The sequence below is a fragment of the Vanessa cardui genome, chromosome 8 (genome assembly GCF_905220365.1).
Source record: "Vanessa cardui chromosome 8, ilVanCard2.1, whole genome shotgun sequence".
NCBI lineage: Eukaryota > Metazoa > Arthropoda > Insecta > Lepidoptera > Nymphalidae > Vanessa > Vanessa cardui.
Genome location: NC_061130.1, coordinates 930534 through 952439, shown reverse-complemented (window position 1 = coordinate 952439; position 21906 = coordinate 930534). Strand labels below are relative to the sequence as shown.

The 21906-nt window shown below is 33.9% G+C and overlaps 1 non-coding gene across 1 annotated transcript; it reads right to left on the bottom strand.

Annotated features, from left to right (window-relative positions):
• Positions 1-3687: 3687 nt before the first annotated feature.
• Trnat-agu lies at positions 3688-3761 on the bottom strand. Its single transcript has one exon. It is a non-coding gene; the product is annotated as a tRNA-Thr (tRNA).
• Positions 3762-21906: the final 18145 nt, after the last annotated feature.

Genomic DNA, 21906 nt, shown 5'->3' with positions numbered 1-21906 from the left:
TCTTAGTAGAATATAAGAGGGAGTTTGAAAGTGACACCGATAGCCGAGATGTTATGTAGACGGCGGCTATCATGGTATGGGCATGTAACGCGAAGGAATGAGGAACATATTGTGAGGAAGGCCTTGAGCATGGAACGGATGGATATTAAGGTAGAGGACGACCAAGGAAACGATGGATGGATTGTGTGAAAGACGATATAGTTAGAAAGAATGTTACTTGTGAGATGACGTCTGACAGAGCAGTATGAAAGGAGAAGACATGTTACCACAAATAAAGTTGGGATAAGGGCAGGAGGATGATGAGTAGAAAAGCCTAATATTTTTTTTTTTTTTTTTTAATGGCATAGGAGGCAAACGAGCAGGAGGCTCACCTGATGGAAAGTGACTACCACCGCCCATGGACACCTGCAACACCAGGGGACTTGCAGGTGCGTTGCCGGCCTTTCAAAAAGGAGTAGGCTCTTTTCTTAAAGGTTCCCATGTCGTATCGGTTCGGAAAAACCGCCGGCGAAAGCTGGTTCCACAAAGTGGTTGTGCGAGGCAGAAAATGTCTGAGAAATCGCGCTGTTGTGGATTTTCGGACATCAAGGTGGTGCGGGTGAAACTTAGAATTTTGGCGAGATGTCCGAAGGTGAAATTCAGCAGCCGGGATTAATCCGAACAATTCCTCGGAACATTCCCCGTGAAAAATTCGGTAGAAGATGCAGAGTGATCCGACATCTCTACGCAAAGCCAAAGGATCAAGGAGATCGGAAAGAGCTTGATCGTCGATAACTCGAGCCGCTCTACGTTGGATGCGGTCAAATGGAAGGAGCTGGTACTGGGGAGCACCCGCCCAGAGGTGAGAGCAGTACTCCATGTGAGGCCGAATTTGCGCCTTGTAAAGTTTAAGGCGATGGGCCGACGTGAAGTACTGTCTCGCCTTGCTGAACACGCCCAGCTTTTTTGAAGCCAATTTGGCTTTGCCTTCCAATTGACCGCGGAACTGAACGAGGCTCGAAATATCAACGCCAAGTATTCCGATACTACCTGTAGCGGCTATCGGAATGTTCTCAATTCGTGGAGATACGACAAATGGTGTTTTTTTAGCGGTTAACGCGCAAACTTGCGTCTTTTTGGGGTTGAAATGGACTAGATTTAGCCGGCCCCAATTCGAGACTTCGTTTAATGAAGACTCGATTTCAGACACAAGTTTGTTCCGGTTCTCTTCGACGTTTTCCCGAGAAATATTAGCGCGGCCGGTGTATAAGGTGTCAACGGTACTGTCGTCTGCATAGCAATGAATGTTCCCGATTTGCAACAAATCATTGATATGCAGAAGAAACAGAGTGGGTGATAGAACGCAGCCTTGTGGAACACCAGCATTGACGAATTTTAAGTCAGAGCATGCACCGTCGACAACGACCTTGATGCTCCGATCTGCCAAAAAGCTGGTAATCCAATTGCATAATTTCCCGGGAAGCCCATAGGAAGGAAGCTTCGAAAGAAGCGCTTTGTGCCATACACGATCGAAGGCCTTCGCTATGTCCAAGCTGGCTGCTAATGCCTCCCCCTTGCTCTCAACTGCTTCAGCCCACCTGTGAGTAAGGTAAACTAGAAGATCACCGGCTGACCGACCCCGACGGAAACCGTACTGGCGGTCGCTAATCAGCTGGTTCTCCTCTAGATACCGCAGGAGCTGGCAGTTTATAAGGGACTCCATTATCTTGGAGAGCAAGGAGGTGATGGCTATAGGCCTATAATTGGACGGGTCTGAGCGGTTGCCTTCTTTAGGGATCGGATGCACCAAAGCTGTCTTCCAGGAATTCGGGACGACGCCTAATGTGTAGGATTGCCGGAAAAGACGCGTTAAGACCGGTGCCAACTCGGGAGCACATGTCCGTAGCACGATTGGAGGGATACCATCGGGTCCGCTCGACTTATGAATGTCCAAGGAAAGAAGTGCTTTACGAACTGCACTTTGCCGGAATTTAACCTCCGGCATCGTGGTATCACATCGCGGAATTGTTGGTGGAGATTTTCCTTGGTCATCCAGAGTCGAGTTCGACGCGAAGAGAGAGCCTAAAAGATCAGCTTTCTCTTTCGCGGTATGGGCCAATGACTCACCGTCTCTGTGCAGAGATGGAAAACATGGCTGACAGAAATTCCCTAAGACAGCCTTAGCGAGAGACCAGAACGCTCGAGTTCCTGAAGGGAGACGCACCAGTCTCTCGCCAATTCTGCCAATGTACTCCGTCTTCGCCCTAGCAATCACGTTTTTGAGGGACCTAGAGGCAGAGTTGTATTCCTTTTTAAATGCGCTGGTATTTACATCACGAGACGCAGATGCATTAGCCCAGGTTTGATAGCGTTCCCACTTTCGGCGTGATGCCGTTTTGCAGAAGCGACCAAACCAAGGCTGGGACTTGCCACCGATGGGTACTGCAGAGTAAGGAATGAATAGTTCCATACCCTGAAGCACCACATCGGCAACAGAGTCAGCAGCAGCGTTCGGATCATCCGGCGAGAAACAAATCTGCCCCCATGGGTAAGATGCAAAAAAAGACCGCATCCCATCCCAATCTGCTGACTTGTAGTGCCATACTCGGCGGCACCCAACAAAGCGAGGCCGTGAGTACCGCACAACCGGCACTGTACTCCGGACGAGACAGTGGTCAGACGAGCCCAGATCGACGATAACCTGATAGCCATCCGGATGTGAAGTCAGCAGAAGGTCCAACAGGGAAGGTGTATGATCCTCCACATCCGGTATTCGCGTTGGCGAGTTGACCAGTTGTGTCAGATCATATGCTAGAGCGAAGTCCAGAACAGATCTACCCGCATGATCGGTGGTGCGTGAGCCGAGCCATTCTGCGTGGTGAGCATTAAAGTCACCCAGAATAATGATCTCTGCGGATGGAATCTGCTGAAGCACGGAATCTGTAGCCATTTGGACGTGCTCAACCAGTCGGTCGGTTTCGGCATTACCGCTATGGGACCTATAAAGGCACGCATAGATTCGCGGATGGTCATCGCAGTCTACACGCAGCCAGATAATCGATAGGTCCTGTCCTTCAAGGCTGCCGAGAATAATTTAATAATTTACTATCTGTTGCTATATAAACAAAATCAATGGTTCAATGACCTCACTTCCGCGTTAGTAGATCAACATTAAATGTCAAAAGAGACAAAGCTAAAATAACAAAAGTAAGGAGAATTTTCCTGACATTTAGTAACCATTAGTGAGATCGGCCGCAACTCATACATTTTGAACAGCACACCCTTCTCAAACTATGGTTTATCTTTATCAGCGGTTTTCATGTGGAAACTTATGTTTTTTTTTGGAACAGGGAAACGAATGGAGTCTCTTCTATTGTTTAAATATATTTTTTGATTATTGTGGTTTACTTGGATGACATACTACCTGATATTATCTGGTCATTACCGTCCATAATCATTGCCACCATAATTTATACTGACTAACTCACCCTTTAAGATGAAACACAACAATACTCAGTACTGTTGTTTGACTGTAGACTATGTGGTGAGTGGGTGGTACCTACCCGGCAGTCTGATACGACCGGCAAGAGACCGATACTTCACGCCTAATTACAGCACATATTAACTGATAAAAGTATTTTTAATAGTAATAAGTTTTCTAAGTGAAATTACAAAAATATCTGTTGTATTTAATAAAAATATAACCATAGGCCCCGGCGAGATTCGAACTCGCGATCTCCTGTTTACTAGACAGGCGCTTTAACCAACTAAGCCACGGCGCCTCTGGCAAGCTACCTCGAAATTACGATTCATATTTGTTTTATTATATTCACAGATGCATAATTCAATTAATTAAAAAGTTAATTATATAGCTAATATACTACAAGTAATAAGCTTAAGTTAATCACACATATTAAATTTACTCACATTTTTGGTAAATTAATTAAAAAAATAGTTATTAATATTTAATTTGTGAACTGTGTGTTTTTTTAAGTGGCGGGAGTAATTTATCGGTCGTGTTATTTAATCAATAACACGTACTTAGCTTATCTCCGTGTAAACACGAGTAAGATTATTGAGGTGAATTATGAAGATAATTCAAACAAAAGTGTCAGCTAATTATCATGAATATAATGATTGTAAAAGTGTTAATATAATTTTAATTTCAATTTGAAATAAATAACATAATAGTAATTACTAGTATTTAATACAAAATTTTAAGTATGGAGTTAGTATTAGTTGAAATAAATTCACTTAAATTTGTGTTTAAAGTAATTGAAGAATAAAAAATTTGTGATAATAATCAATTCATTTAATAAAAGACTCCTTGGTTAGTAATTTTATTTTTTAATAGGCCCAACATTAATATGTAACCTTCTTTCTTGACATTTAATCATTTTGAAATTCGAACGAAAGAATTTGAGTCCAGGTATTTTGTATTCTTTAAAAACATCACTTTATCCGCGAGCCGCCGTGTGTCCGTCCGAAACGGCAGAGGTCCTGAATAAATTCTTTCGACTCCATTAAAATGTCACTCAAACTCGTCTCGGGCCGAGTGCCTGACTTGTAACAGACTTGTTACCGTTTTAACAAAGTTGACAGCTTGCTCTTGGTTCTTTTAACTTTCATTAAACCTATGTTTTGCAGAGCTATAATATTTTTAAGTGATTATTATTAGAATATTTTCGACAAACAAAATAACAAAAGAGTTACCTACATGTAATTTGGGAATTCTTTTTTTAAATTAATGACTATTCGATTTATTAACTTCTTATAATCTTTGGTAAATAAATATTGCATCACATACATTACTCTGATCCCAATGTAAGTAAATTAAGCACTTGTGTTATGGAAAATCAGAAGTAACGACGATACCACCAACACCCAGACCCAAGACAACATAGTAAACTAGTGAAGTTTTTCTGCATCAACTCGGCCGGGAATCGAACCCGGGACCTCAGAGGTGTACGCACTACTCGACCACGGAGTTTGAGGTTTGGTACTAACAAAAATTTTAATGACATTACAATTTTGAAATAAAATAAATGACTAAATAATATTTCCAGTGTCAAAAGCAGCATTGTAAATCTGTTGAGTTTTTTACCGTTTCTTCTCTCTGGCGGCTTCTTTCCGAAACGGTGGTAGTGTTTAAATATTGACGATTCAAAAACGCTTCATTGTGAAGTATAATTGAATTAAATATATTTGTTTCATATTAAATATGCAGGTATATGTAATGCTAGCAATTTCTAGGCTTCGCGTAGAGTCAATTAGTTTGCAATACAATACCTCAAGCGCACTGAGAGCCGATTTAATACCTTCCATCCAATTGAAACGCATTAGTATCAAGTCTGAGTTATTATCTGAACAATATGCCAGTGGAATTATATGGTCTGACAATATCGTGTTGCGTACCCGAAATGTTACTTCAGGATAAATTGTTCTCGTCTTAATTAAGAGTAAGACAAGACTAGAGATAGCTTGCTGTTAGTATCCTTTGATTTTATTGACAAAAGAGAGTAACTATTTAAATTTTAGTTTTCATTTATATGGTGCCGATGGTCTCGTGGTGAGAATGTACACATCTTAACCGATGATTGCAGGTTCAAATTCAGGAAAGCACAACTGAATTCGTGTGGTTATTTTGTGTTTATAATTCATTTGTTATTTTGTGTTTATAATTGATTTCGTGTGTATGTGTGTGTGTCGGTACTGAAGGAATAAATAGTGAAGGAATCAGCATATGTCTAAGTTCCAAAAAACCGGTTTCTCGTGTGTCAGATCTGCCATCAACCCGCATTGGAGCAGCGTGGTAAAATTAATTCCCTGACTACACATCAAAAAGAGAGGAGACATTAGCCCAGCAGTGATTACTTTACAATAAATTTAATCTTTTATTTAATTTTTTATTCAAAAGTGCTATCTTGCGTACATATGAATTTGATATTATCAAGTTTGTAACTGTTTTGCACTGGCACCAGAAATTATGTCAGTTTGCTTTAGCAGAAACTTTAGTTTGACTTCTTACAATCACAATGATTACACATTTAAAGACAAAGTAAATGAATTTTGTGTATTTACATAATTATAGTATATTATATAATTATAAAAGTCGGGTAACTTTACATTTGGAGGTCTTAAAATTTCCGTCAATTCAACAACCGTGTTACAATGGCCAAGCCGGCGCCTGATCTAAGAGGGGCCCTTATCTAAATCAAATGCCCTCTCGGCCCCTGGAAGGCTTTTGAAAAGGATTTACGTTAGAATAAATAAAATGTTACAATATTAAGTTTAATCTGGACAAGCGTCTTATTTATCTTGATTTAATTTTTGTAAAGGGTAAATATTTACAGAATAATAAAGATCCTATATTGTTCTACAAACATAGATAATAAATATTTGATAAAAAAGTTCTTTATTTAATTTGTAGTTTCGTGGTCTATTAGTAACGACTTGTTACATGTCGGACGCAATTTCTAGCATTCAATGTAATTTGGTTAATTGATGTTTTAAAGTTTTATTAAAATTCTTTTTAAAAACGTTTATTTTATATTGAACATACAGAGAGTTTCATTCTTTATCATATAATGGATTGGATACATTTAAAAAACTTATTTCAATACATTATATTAATTAGAAGAGCCGAGATGGCAGAGTGGTTAGAACGCGTGCATCTTAACCGATGATTTCCGGTTCAAACCCAGGCAAGCACCACTATATATATAAAAAAGGCTTACTCGATACAAGATGTTGGAGATAATAAAAAAATGAAAAAGAGTAACTATTGAGTTTTTTTGCCGGTTCTTCTCGGTAGAATCTACTTTCCGAACCGGTGGTAGCTTAACTTAATTGTTGATTGACGATTCAAAAGTGCTTGTAAAAGTTTTATCTGATTTTGAATTTTTGCTTTTTTGTATTAATTAGGTGGTTTGTCTGTGCGGTTTCATCGGTATATTTTCTACTACTGGAAATTAAATATTACCCGTCAATTCATCCATTCATTCGTAACCTTAACTTATAACAAACGATGTATTTCAATTAAATTAAATTATACATTATGCCAATGTGTGTTTCAATTATTCAATAGATAAATTCAAAATATGAGCAACCATATCAAATGATGGCACAGCTGAAAGAATTTGTCGATTTTAAACGAGGCTATCAACTCAGAGTCATAATTAGACTTTATTGAAAGCATCGCGAGTAAGCTTGCATAATTATTATTATCACCACTTGATAATACTGTCAAATAAATCTTTCTTAGGGCAAGGTATCCGTTTCTATAGTAAAATTCCGCAAAAATTTTTAACTTTGCCGTTTCGTAAATTCAAATCGTTTATAAAAAATAGATTGGAAAAAAAGACATGTTATTCGATACAAGATTTTGTAGATGATAAAAAAGCTTGGAATTAATACCTGTTGACTTCCAGGCAGGATACATTACATACTTAATTAATTGTATTCAACTAATATGATTGTATTGTTTAAATGTTGAAAAAGAGTAACTACGGAGTTTTTTGCCGGTTCTTCTCGGTAGAATCTACTTTCCGAACCTGTGGTAGCTTCACTTAATTGTTAAATGACGATTCAAAAGTGCTTGCCCATATGAATAAAGTTTATTTTGATTTTTATTTTTGAAATGTCTGACCGAACAGTCTTCAATATTCTTCTCCTTAAGGGGTCATTATATATTTTTTGAAATCGAATTAAAATGATGACTTGGATTCCAATGATGAGACCTAATAAGAATATACATCAAAAATTATGTTTTTTTTTTGTAAACAGATACACACATACAACTTCACGTGTGTGAGTGTCTGTGATATTGTTCCCTCCCTATTTTGTTATGTAAATGGGACAGTGCCGATGCTACGTTCGTTGTATATTTATCGAATTCTTGAAAAAAATACTTCGAGAAGACACGTTATAATAAAAATTGGATATTCTCGTATGAGTTTGTACCCATGATGAATATAAGAATTAAATTTATTTTGATTTGAGCACGTGATTCTTGAAAGATCACGGGAGAGTTATATGAACCACAACCTATATATTTTAGCCTGTGATTCTGAGTTCAAACCAAGGCCCATGGGTGACTAATCTACCACGTGTATCCATGCAGTATCTTCAGAGCAGCATGATGTAGTAAGCTCCAAATCTTCTTCTCAAAAGAGAGAGGAAGTTTATGTCCAATAGTGGTACATTAACTGGATTTTATTAAACTTGAATCTGAATCAACGAAGATTTAGATTTAGTATTAAGCTTATTTATAAATATAATTCGTTACGATCTCCAAATATCACCTCTACTCAAGAAACGGGTGTAGTATTATAATTTCACCTGCAATTTAGAATTAACATTACGATATATATGTCAGTCAATAAAGCCCGTGAATGTCAAGTAATAAGTGTCATTATGATTTTTTTATATGTGGCCTAATATGATTTGTTGAGTTTGTTAAATTATTGAAATATTGTAAGCTGATTTTGAACAATTTGTTATTACTTATATATTTATTATAAAGTAATTTATAAAAATAAATTATTTTGGTATATGTACCGTGTATACATTCATATGCGTTGAGTAAAAATGGGTTATTTTAATATTACAAACAGACACTCCAATTTTATTAATGTGTAGATCTATAAAAAATTAAAACTTGTTATTCGTAATTAGTTTTTGTGTCGATTTAATACACGGTTTTCGGATATAATCTACTTATCTTATTTATTAGGTTATTAGTTAATTAGGATAATTGTCTACAAAATAAAAATTTATATTGAAAAAAGGTTGTTTTCAAAGCTATATGGACATGCATATAAAATAAAAAAATCATCACAATAGATTAACAACGTAGGAGAAAAAACTTAAATGTTACATATACTACGAAACATCGTTTCGTATTACAAGGCCAGAATTTGAATATAGTTGTAGTATATTTATGGCGTCATTAGAGTAAGTGGCTTTAGTGGTCAGTCACACGTATCAATCGATTTGTGGTCAACGTTAGTCAAAGGGACATATCGTACCCAATGGCATCCCTTTAAACTAGAGTGGCCTTTGAAATTCGAAACACGATTCAACGCGGCATCGAATCCCGATACTTAATCGTGCCAAATGTGTAGACAACAGCTTCGGAGGGATTTTCCCTACCGCATAATGCACTTAGCCGGGTGGTAATGTGAGTTGGAACCTCGTACACTGCTCTCGTTACTGTTTATAAATAAATTTAGGTTATAATAAGACTGGCTAGTTCAGAAATTTAATTAAAGTAATATATATAGATATACGTTCTTCAACTTCCTATATAATCTGGTAAGAATAACTATTTTTATTTATTTATCTTAGAACCTCGGTAGTGTAAAACTATGGTGCAGTTATTAAAAACAAAGCGAAATTTCTCTTTTTCTTAACACATTTAAATTTAAAAATTTTTTAAATACATACTTACAAAAAAACAGAATAGATTTTTATATTGCGTATTTTTTATCATTCCGTCAATCAGTCCGTCAGTGCAAATTACATTAGTAATCAGTACTAGTGTTAAAAAAATAACATTATATTATTAACTGTTAAGTATAATTCAAAATGGTATAAATAATTAAAAAATATTTTAATTTAACAGTACAGTTCTGTCGAAGCAGGAAATTGAAACTTCATTGCAAACAGTGGGCGTTGAAGGAGTTGAACTGAATCTCGTTAAGTGCTTTCAATTGATAATTATTAATTAAGTGTACACAAACTATGGAAATGGTTGCGTGGAACTAACACACCTGCAAAAGCATTCCCAAAGGTTCGCTCCTAAATAAACCTTAAAAGGATAATTGAATGGTCACCATACACAATAAGAAAAGTTTTTCATATTAATATAATATACGTAAAACAGCCACTTTAAATTTTAACATAATTCGGTTTTCAACAGTAACATGCATTCAAATCTTTGTCTCAAAGTTGCCTTAAAGTATCGAATTCCTAATGGTATCCAGATAACTTCTTTTAAATGGATAATGTATCAAGGAGGTAATACAATCATAGGTATTTTCAACGGAGTACGTATTCGTTATGCACACCCTATGTTGAATATAAACCTATCAATATAGACATGTCATTAATCTAAATTAATATGATAAATGTATAAGTATCTCTATTTTTGTTTTATTTATTTTACAACATCAACAGGCTCGCAGATGTCCGTGCCTTTTTTTAATTTTATTTTAAACATTTTGGCGTTTTATATTTTATACCAAACATCAGCAGATCTTCGCTGGTTTTAATTCTTGTCGTATTCTTGGAAGACGTGGCCTACATTGACATTTTTTGTCTGTCTGTCTGTCACTCTTTCACTGAACCGAATTTGATGGAATTTGGTATGAAGCAAATTAGAACTCCTATGACTTTAGTCTAGACTAGACTACTAGTATATCTATATGCTGAAAGGAAATCAACAAATACATAGTCAAATAATTAAATATATAGTCTACAGACAATCTTACGCAATTAAATATAGATTATAAAGATTTTAAAGGATTGTCCCGTTACTGTGTTTCTACGATGTCGCAAACACATTTAAAATCGCATCGCGATGGGGCACATCTGGCGACTCACACGTAAAGGGCATTTCCTTTTCCCTCTGGCTACAGGAAAAATGTTTCGTAAACTTCCGATAACACACTTTGTTTCGTACCCATTGTCAAAATGCTTAAAAATATATGTATCGTAAATATAAACTGTTTTGTTATATCTGTGCTCAGAATTCGTAAGGTATTATTATTTTAAAAAACTGTTTGCTTATTATTAAATTTGTAAGTATCGTTATAAGTGAAAAATGACGTAACGACGTACTATTAGGGATATAACTTATGCTGTTTAACTTATTTACTATTACTATATATTTCCTGGCAGGAGGTGGATGCGAGTGGCCGTAGAAAGATCACAGTGCCGTGCTGGCTATGTCCAGCAGTGGACAAATACGGGCTGATGACGATGATGATGACTATATATTTATATAACTATTTCTTGTGGTATAGTTTGGCGGACGAGCATATGGGCCACCTGATGGTAAGTGGTCACCATCACCCATAGACAATGACGCTGTAAGAAATATTAACTATTCCTTACATCGTCAATGCGCCATCAACCTTAGGAACTAAGATGCTATGTCCCTTGTGCCTGTAGTTACACTGGCTCACTCACCCTTCAAATCGGAACACAACAATACTGCGTACTGTTGTTTAGCGGTAGAAAATCTGATGAATGGATGGTACCTACGCAGACGGGCTAGCACTAAGCCCTACCCCCCACCTAGTAAATTAAACAGTAAAACTCTTAATTTGTAAGAAAATATTATTCACTAAAATTATTTTTAACACATTTCACGTCACAAAGTGTTTTTTTTTATATTTCGATAGTAAAGGACATTAAATTAATGTTGTTTTGTAAATAAAATAAGTGTCAAATACGAGAGGATCGGGTAAAGGCCTAAGGTAAGATAAGGGCGATGGGGCGATTTCGTCCAACGACTTCCGAGTGTGTTCGGTGACAACAAAAATAATATGTGGAGGACAATAAAACCACCCAATATATAGAATAGATACAATAGTGAAGTATTACTATCATTTTCATAACACAGTATGAAACAAAATGTGTTTGTATGTTTAGATCTTAAAAATTACGTAACGGATTTTGTTGCGGTTTTTTTTAATAGATGCGTTGATTCAAGAGGAATGTTTATATTTATATGCACAAACTGTGACAGTTTTAGACGTTCGAAGTATTTTTAGACCTTCATAGAGACGTATATAGACATTTAGAGACTTCTTTTTTATTTATATTATATTAAGTTAGTATACATAGCTTTGTCATACTATAATTACAGTACATAAGCGATAATAAATCTACAGACATCAGAGAATTAATAGCATTACATTCTTAAATATATACAAATATGAACTAAAACTAGTTACTCTATTAATGTTGTCTTAAATTTTCGCGATTATTACACATTTAAATAAAACTAGTTATAACGGATTTTAATCGCGTATATTAATATTTTCTTTTGTTCTTCAAATAGACAAATGCCACCTTAGTCTACCCGTGACCACGAACGCTGTAAAGTGCTCGAAACGTCGGGATGTCCAAAATAATTAATATACGTGATTAAAATCCGTTATAACTAGTTTTATTTACTGTATTAATATTGACCGTGGAATTTTGGCAGGAATGCTAGCAGCATTTCCCCGTTGAATCGCTATTCCGATCCTCTGGGCAAAAAACGAACCAGCCCTCCTGTCACCAGTGGAGGCAATAAGGCGTTATACTTTTGATGAAGCTTTTTGCACCACTAAAAATTAAATTAAATTAAATTATTGCAACTAGTTTTAGTTCATATATATAGTTAGATTATATTATTCCATCTTACAATGTTTTAATAACAAAACAATACGATGCATAATATAAAATATTTAGCCTAACTAATTTCCATGATTTCTGATATATGTAGTGACCCTACACAATGGAAGCTACTTTTTTCAGTGATTTGACAGGGGTTATATTGGAGCAATTTTAAAAGATGTAACTTACTCTGGGGACAACTTATATTTGAACTTCCTAATAATCTAGTTTAAATCGTTGTTTATACAGAGTGTTGATATTATATAAATAGGTTAGTTGATTGTTGGCAAATTTTCCCTAAGATATGTAATGCAAGTCGTCATAATCTTTCTTATTGGTCTAGCTCTAGTGGCTATATAAGGTCACAGTCTCGAGGGTCTTATCTCAGATGAGCCCGATAAGAAGGTATTGGGTTTTTCTGTCAAAAATTTTTCAGTCAACAGTATAGAGTCTGGAAGTTGTATCGGATTTTAACAATGAGAATTATCTTATTCGTTTTATTCAAAAGCGAATGTAGGTTGTGCCTGTACTTGTGCACAAACTTGTGCACTAATATATGTCTTACATAGTTGATCGGTTTTTGAAGTCAGTCAGTTAGTGGTAGTGTTTAAATTCGGATTTCCAATAAAAAAGGGTAGTGTAGAAGACATTAAATAAAGTTATTAGAGTTTGAGTTTGTCAGGACGATATAATCAACTATGAAAAAATCTGGTTTTTATAATTAGCAAACAAAACTCTATTGTTTCCAGCACTAAAAGTTTCACCTCGATCAGTTATATAAAAAATAAACTCTATAATCTATAGAATCAGGAAGGAAGTTAGAAAGAAATGTAGTAATTGTTTCGATACAATTCGAACGAATTTGTTAGTTAAAATTAATTTGTATTTACAAATATGTAGGAAATAAATAAAAGCATGCAAAGAGAACGCGAGCAACTTAAACTATATTCACTAGAGTCGACTTTAATCGATCCACGGATAAATTCGAAGCGATTAATATTGTCTAAACACACTTTTAATCAATTAGAAATAACGTCTGTTCAATATAGGAGTTTGCTTTTTTTGTAACGTTGTTAATTCAAGTTGTTTTCTTTTTTTGAAACTTATGAAATGGACTCTCTCTCTCTCGAGCTGAGATGGCCCAGTGGTTAGAACGCGTGCATCTTAACCGATGATTGCGGGTTCAAACCCAGTCAAGCACCATTATACATATGTGCTTCATTTGTGTTTATAATTCATCTCGTGCTCGGTTGTGAAGGAAAACATCGTGAGTAAACCTGCATGCGTCTAATTTCATCGAAATTCTGCCACATGTGCATTCTACCAAACCGCATTACAATAGCGTGGTGGAATATGTACCAAACCCTCTCCTTAATGGAAGAGGAGGCCTTATCCCAGCAGTGGGAAATCTACAGGCTTAACTTCACATTACTTTATGAAATAGACATTTTTATAACAATTTTTGTCATTCATTTAATAATTGCTTAAGCTTCAAATGATACGAAACGAAAGATATTTTTTGTTTATAGTTTTAATGTAACGCACTATATGCATATTAGAATTGAAGATCTAGGGCAGACAGAATTTTCTGTAGTCAGTTAACTTTTATCTGAAGAATTTATTTTAAGACTAAGGTTATTTTTAATGAATTCGTCGTTAATTTTATTTTTCTTATATTAATATTTTTATTTCATTTTATTTTTATGTATAGTTATATATAACTGTCGCCCTGACAAAATATATTTACGAAACACTTTTGCCAGATCTAAAAAATATAAATAAAAATTATAACAAAAAGAAAAGCCGTCTTCAAAGAAAACAATATTTTAAAACAAATAAATATGCACTAAAAGTAATAAAAGTAATTGCGTATTCAACATATTTTTAGAGTCCTTCTAAGTAAAATGAAATGAAAAATATTAGACTACTTAAAAGTCGATTTACGATTATGTAACGTAGTTATAGTTATTGTTATTTATGTAGAAATCGGTCCACCCAGTGAAAATTTATGAGGTACGAAATAAAAAAAATACAGACAAATTGATAACCTCCTCCTTTTTGAAGTCGGTTGATAAAACCGTTATTTTCTTCATTTCTTCTTTTCCTTTTTCTTAGTCGCATTATAGCATAAGAATACGTTTTAAGACAAGGTTTAACCTATTTTAAATTATTGGAATTATTGGAATATTCACAGTGTAAATGAAAGACTAACTTACTAAATACTCCGAATTTATATCTGTAATTATTGTATAAATAACTATTATTCAAAAGCTTAACTAACTAAATAACTATTATTTATACAATAATTACAGATATAAATTCGGAGTTTTTAGTAAATTAGTCTTTTATATACACTGTGAATATTTTCCAATGATTAAAAATAGATTAAACATTGTCTTAAAACGTATTCTTCATTACAATTTAAATATACGAGCAAATAGCATTGGAATTGTTTCATTGTGTGAATGGCCTCGAGCGGCGCTGTGGGCGAGACCCGTTCATTAATTGCAGAAATTGGTTCACTTTGGGAACCTTAAGGGTCTTTAGATAATGTTATCTTGTATACTAACATATGTCATCTATATTAAACAAAAATGTTCCCTAAATTGTTATATGAGAGAAGAACAACGATCTACAAGTCCACAGGATGATACTTTTTTGTGGCCATAACATTATTAAAATAAGATGTTATACTATTATATGATAAAACATCTGTATTATTATATGTCGAGAAAATATTTTCTAAACTAGTCTACGATTTTTATGTTTGGGTTGATCTTGTTATTAATTTGTTTTGTTTGTCGATGTTTAGTACTTTTATCTTAGATGTAGGTATCAAGAGAAAGAAACAAAATAATGAAAAAATTACCATTTAAGAAGGTTGAAAAATAGTAAATAATGTCCTTATAACAAGGATTTTTATAATTGTATGTAAAAATATGAGCTATAATTCGGTTTGCAAACAAATTCTGAGTAAAACCTTCAGATGTTAAAGTACTTAGATTCATTGAAGCAATCTGTGTAATAATCTCTAAATCTTTTCAATCTTCTAATTTAACAGAAGGCTTTTGTGCTGCCATATCACTTACAAGATGATAATTTTGTCTCGTAATAATATAAGATATAATTTGAATATCTTACTAGCACAAATGGAACAGCAACTTTTAACATTGATAAAGTTTTCAGTAAAATTAATACACATTAAATAAATATTGGACGATATCACATACATTACTCTGATCCCATTGTAAGTAGTTTAGTTGTAAGTACAATTAAACTACTTACAATGGGATCAGAGAGAGAGAGAGAGCACATGTGTAATTGAATATAAGTAGTGACGGTACCACTAACACAAAGACTTAAGACAATATAGAAAAATAATGAACTAAATTACCCGCATTTTGGTGCTTCCACATCTAAAGGAGTTTGGGTCATTGCACTTTTCGCATTGACATGTTTATGAAAGAAACTCACCGAGACCCTTACAAAAAAATCAAAATAAATCCACGTCTGGAGCAATCGATAGGCAAATCAGTGATAACAGGGTCCCGAACTCTTAGCGTTCACTCCCCTCCTTATCGTCCGATCTACAAATCCAATTTCCTAAAACGGGGATCGATCCGACAAATCATCTGGCCAACTCCATTATCCTCGGATATTGTTGGGTGACTTGCTTATTCTTGAGACTTTGGTGATATATTTTATGGCAAATGAGAGTTTAACTAATTGTGATAAGCTTAGATAATTTTAAGCTGTTTTCGTCCATATACAGTTTACTCAGAATCAAAATTCGAAATATACTTTATAAAAGCACTTTTGAATTGTCATTTAAAAACATTTTTTATATTAAGTGAAGCTACCGGGTCGAAAAGTAGATTCTACCGAAGAGAACCGGCAAGAAACTCTGTAGTTACTCTTTTTCAAAGCATTTTATCTCTTAAGATAGTTGAGATGGCCCAGTGGTTAGAACGCGTGCATCTTAACTGATGTTTGCAGGATCAAACCCAGGTAAGCACCGCTGATTCATGTACTTATTTGTCTTTATATTTCATCTCGTGCTCAGCGGTGAAGGAAAACATCGTGAGGAAATCTGCATGTGATAAATTTCATAGAATTTCTGCCACATGTGTATTCCACCAAACCGCATTGGAACAGCAAGGTGGAATATGTTCCAAACCTTCTCCTCAATCTCTTAAATAATCAACACAACGTGTGTTGATTATTTAAGTGAAATAAAAATTTGGGAAATTTTAAGACGTCTTTCTTGCTCTCAGCCTCTTTTTGATATGAAGGTTTTTCTTTCCATCAACTTGTACTCATGAGGTTTGGTGGATACACGTGATACAGGATATTGTCGGACAAATACAAGTTTCCTCAGAGTGCCATATTTCACCATCGAAAACAAACCCTTTGCTTGTGATTCACATCTCGTTCTAGGCACTTTGTCATCTTAATTCACTTGAGGATTTATTAAATTTATATCGTTTTTGGAATGGAAGAAATGCCAAACTCCAAAATGGTACTATTGGGAAATGAGATTCAAAATTGTTACTAAATTTTAAAGTCATATTTTTGGCATTTAATGGTTTCTTTCTTCCAACTGCTTGATGTGTTTAATAAGTACTACCCTGACTTAAATACTTCTAGTCTACTTTGACCCTAAAACCAATTAAAATAATCGATTTTTTGCTGTTTGCAATAATGACCTAATATTCTTGACAAGTAAATGGCAGTCTTGTAAATCTGTAACGGAGTATCAAATCATATATACCGCCTTATTAATGCCAAGAAGAGAACATAAATGGCAGATGACGCATTGATATTAATTCAGATAAATGAGACAAATGATCGTAAAAAAGGTTGATTTTGAATATTATATTGTTTTTGTAATTTACTTTTTACATTTTACTTATATCATTTTGTTGCTTTTTTTCCAACATGTTTAACAATTGTCGTTCTATTTCAACATATTTACATATAAACCTTCCTTATGATTTCCTCTATCTATTAGTGAAAAACGCATGAAAATCCGTTCAATTTGGAGCTTATCGCGACCATAAAAACAGAGAGACACGACCAAAGGACTTTGTTTTATAATATTTAGTGATATAGCATCTAACTTTATTACTTTAAATAGTAGAATATTTTAAAAAAAGAACGCTAGATACTCTATATCGTTCGGACTTACTAAGTATTAAAAAGTTCCTATAATTTCCTTCAACTTTTCATTCGAGTGGAACAGTTAAAAATTTCTCTCGATAATATAAATTTAATTCGAGTCGTTAAGACTCTGAACTTCCAGTTATCTGTATAGCTCAATACCTCTCCAAGAAATAAGAAGTCGTAGTAAATTCACCCCTAGTTTTCCACTCGGGTTGTTTTAAAAGACTATTAAAACAATAGACGGTGGTTTGTCTTCGGGTCACGTTCGAGAGTAATTTTAAAGGAGACCGGCTATTCGGTGAAAGTGCATTACAATAGATTTCGGAACGCAGCAGATGCTAGCTTACGGTCTTGTGATCTGAAAACTAATGCGTGGATGTGTTTTCATTTTATATATCTATCTTTACATATAAAAAAATGAGAGTCTGTTTGTATTAATGAAATAATCGCTTTTTATTAAATATACGACGTACATATCACATTAACATTTTTGTAATATTTGTATGTCTGTCCGTCTGTTTGTTCCATATAACCTCTGGAACGGCAGAACCAATTTTAATGAGACTTTCACTGTCAGATAACTGATGTAATAAGGAGTAATTTAAGCTACATTTATTTTAGAATTATTATATATAAAGTCACGCTGATATGTCCAAATACTGTCCAGTACCGCGCGCAGCCATCACGCATGCCCCCACTCGGCCTTTACGTAAGTTGTGTTCTATTACCGACTTAATAAAACAAAAGGTGTGTAATACAGAGTAAAATCAGAGAACTGAATTACAACTTTCTCGTTAAATTTAAATTCGCACGAAGTCGCGAGCACTGCTAGTTCCTATACAAAATTCATATCTCACTGGGATTTTCTCTTTTGTGCTTTTGCATAACTTACTGTATCTATAACTTTTGCTAACTTTACTGTATCTTACATGATTATTTGTATACAATAAAGAGATTTCCATGAGCCTTAATTTTGTAATTACATAGAATAAAACCAGTCTTTAGCTCAAAGTTTGATTGAAAGACATCGCTATTTTAGCGATGAGACCGCCTGTTGCATTCATGAAACTTTTGTTAGTGAAACTTACAAATATTTGTATTGGTGCAATATAGCATAAATAAATATCTAAATACTGCCGAAATATATTTTTTTCACAGATGTATCTATCTAAACACTGTCAAATGGACAGTATCCTTAAAAGGATCGGATGTTATTCTCAGAAGTGACATATGAAGGTTGCTATGACATTTTCTGATAAACATCTTTCATATACCATGGCTTGTGCCCATTGACCTGTGACGTATGTGGACTACATGGAAACGACATATAATAGGTATATTTTTACTTAACACTGATATAATTTTTTTTAGTAAAAAACATTTTTTTTATCAACAAAATTAACAATCAAAATCAAAATAAACTTAATTCAAGTGGGCTTTTACAAGCACTTTTGAATCGTCAATTAACAATTAAGTGAAGCTACCACCGGTTCGGAAACTAGATTCTACCGAGAAGAACCGGCATGAAACTCAGAAGTTACTCTTTTTCAACATTTAAAATATACAAAGTCATGTTAGTTAATACAATTATTTAAATAATTATAACATAAGAATTAATAACATTAAATGCTTAAATATATACAAATGTGAACTAAAACTAGTAACTGTATGAATATTGTCCGCGCCGAATGGTGGCAAGAATGCTAGCAGTATTTCCCCGTTGATATATTAATCTATACTACTAATATGAATGCGAAGGTACTTGTCTGCATGTCTATTGCTCTTTCCACTGAAGCGAGTTTAATAAAATTTCGTATGAAGCAACAACTCTAAGCAAGGACATATGTCTAGCGCAGACGAACAGCTGATAAAAGGTGTGAGATGCGGCGGTCGCTAAATTCTTTGAGATTAAAAAGGTAAACTAATTGAAAATTGTTCTTTGCTTTTTGTAATCTTCGAAAAACAAAAAGGATACACAAACTTTCTTATCTTCCCCGAAATTTTATTGTTTATGGTCAGTTAGAAATTAAAAAAAAGTCCTGAAACGAAACGTTTTATGCAATGTTTTATTCCATCAAGATTCAAACGCCCCCGTCGTTAAAATTAAACCTAATTAACTTTTTAACTCCAGCCGCCCCAATGGCCGCTGGAGTATAATTAAAACAAAACAAAAGTCAACTTTACGCTGCCCTCAGGAGTTATATGTGCGTTTTCATTTTTGGAAATATAATGAATATGAATTAAAGAGACTTTCCTGCTTTATTTTGTTAATCTCATTTTTAAATACTATGTAAAAATATATGTAATGACATGACTATTTTTCTCTTGAAACTCGCTCAATTTCTAGAATTTACAACGATTGACAACCGTCCATTATCCATTGATCAGTCATGGACATAATAACATTATTTAATCGGTTCAACACAAGATTATACAGACGATGAAAATGTGTATGATTAAAACTTGATGACATCCAGGCAGGATTTGCAACATACATATATACATAATTGCGTGTCTTGTGCGTATACAGCGGTAAGCGACTTTGTTTTATACTATGTAATGATAATAATAATGATTACTTATTAAGCCTTTTTAGTAGAACTCGATATTTTTTTGGTTTATTTTAATTAACATGCAAATTAAAAAGGAGGCATATTGAGTAATTTTCTTATCGAACCCGAGCACTGGCTTTTCAGCCGTTCATTTAAGATTTGAATACTAATGTTATCATAAAGTGATTCTTGTTTTTTCAGCGACGTTCCTTTTAATAATACGAAGTGAAGAGAATTATTTTGATAGCAATTTTATAAATGACAACTGAATTTGATAGCTTTTTATACTTTGTTTTTTGAACCTGTTGCTTATGTATGAATACATATGTATATTATTTAAATGAACGTTTCACAATACATCCTTTTTATTTTTATGAATATAAGCAATTCTAGACCGTATCTCCGTATCAATATAGTACAAATTTAATACAGTCACCTCAGCTATTTTCAAGTAGAGTACATATGATATAGGTGACTGAAGTCTGCAGCTAGACATGTTCTTTATTCCCTCAGAACGGAAGGAGCTTATGTGCAGGGTCGAAGGTTTTTTCGTGTTATACGAGGTACGAAAAAAGTTAGTATGTGATGAAGAGGAGTGGACCATATCACCTCATATATAAATTTAACAATTAACTTTTATCACGTAATTTACTAGAACTGACTTTTTTTATAACATCTGTGTATATACTATATGTTACTGCATATAGAGTTATAGACTCTTAATGGTTTTCGTTCCCCGTCTGTGGTTTATGGCTGCGATAAATGAGGAGTGTTAGCAATAACATTATCGCTAAGGAAAATAGTAGGTCATATAAAGAAAAAATATTATTTTTATAAATATCAAATTCATATATTCAAATTGAGATAAACATTCCGTCTACTTAGTAATATTCAAATTGTAAACTTCAAAACATCCGATATTAAAAACAGTGAAATAAAGTAGATTTTTTTTAATTTTTAACCGACTTCAAAAAAGGAGGAGGTTCTCAATTCGTCTGTATGTATAATATTTTTTTTATATATGTTCATGATTTCTCGAAGACGCGTGGACCGATTTTAAAAATTATCTTTTTGTCTGAAAGGTGGCACCTTCTAGTTGGCCCATATTAATTAGAACAGGTTCTGATGACATGATCCTGGAGAAATCGAGGGGAACCCTCATATTTTATAGGCACATGTACCGTGTTTTACATATTTTCTGAAGTTATATTGGCATTTGCTTCTGGCAATCATAATATTATACTGATGATGGAAGGTGTAGGTCCTCAATTACTAGGAGTTAGGAAATAGTTCTTTGAACATTAATATATGGATTTATACTCCTCTTCGTAGCTTTTATAAAGAGAAGTACAGGTTCACTAAACATTTCTTTTGTTATGTTATTGTTTGGTATATCATGCTCCAGATATACGTTTTATTGAAATAGGTTCAGCGCTATTTGAAAAAATAAAAAAAAACCGTGTTACATAAGGCTTTTTAATTTATTTTTTGAGAAAATAACGCTAAAAAGAGTAAAATAAAATATTTAAAAAAAAATAACACGGTCGGATGATTTTAAGTGAAAAACAAAATGTAGAAATACGATCGGCCAATTTCAATAATACGTGTTTAAATCAAATTATTTTATTACTAACTACCAAAGTGATCTCAAAAAATGAGATCACTTTGAAGTCGGAGTTATTTTTTTTTTTTAATATTTAATATATTTAAAAAATTTTTTTAAATATTTAATATATTTCTTTATCAATGAAAAAGATAGCAACGATCATTATGCGTTGATACCAAACGACCTATGAACTGACTAATTGTATAATAATATTGG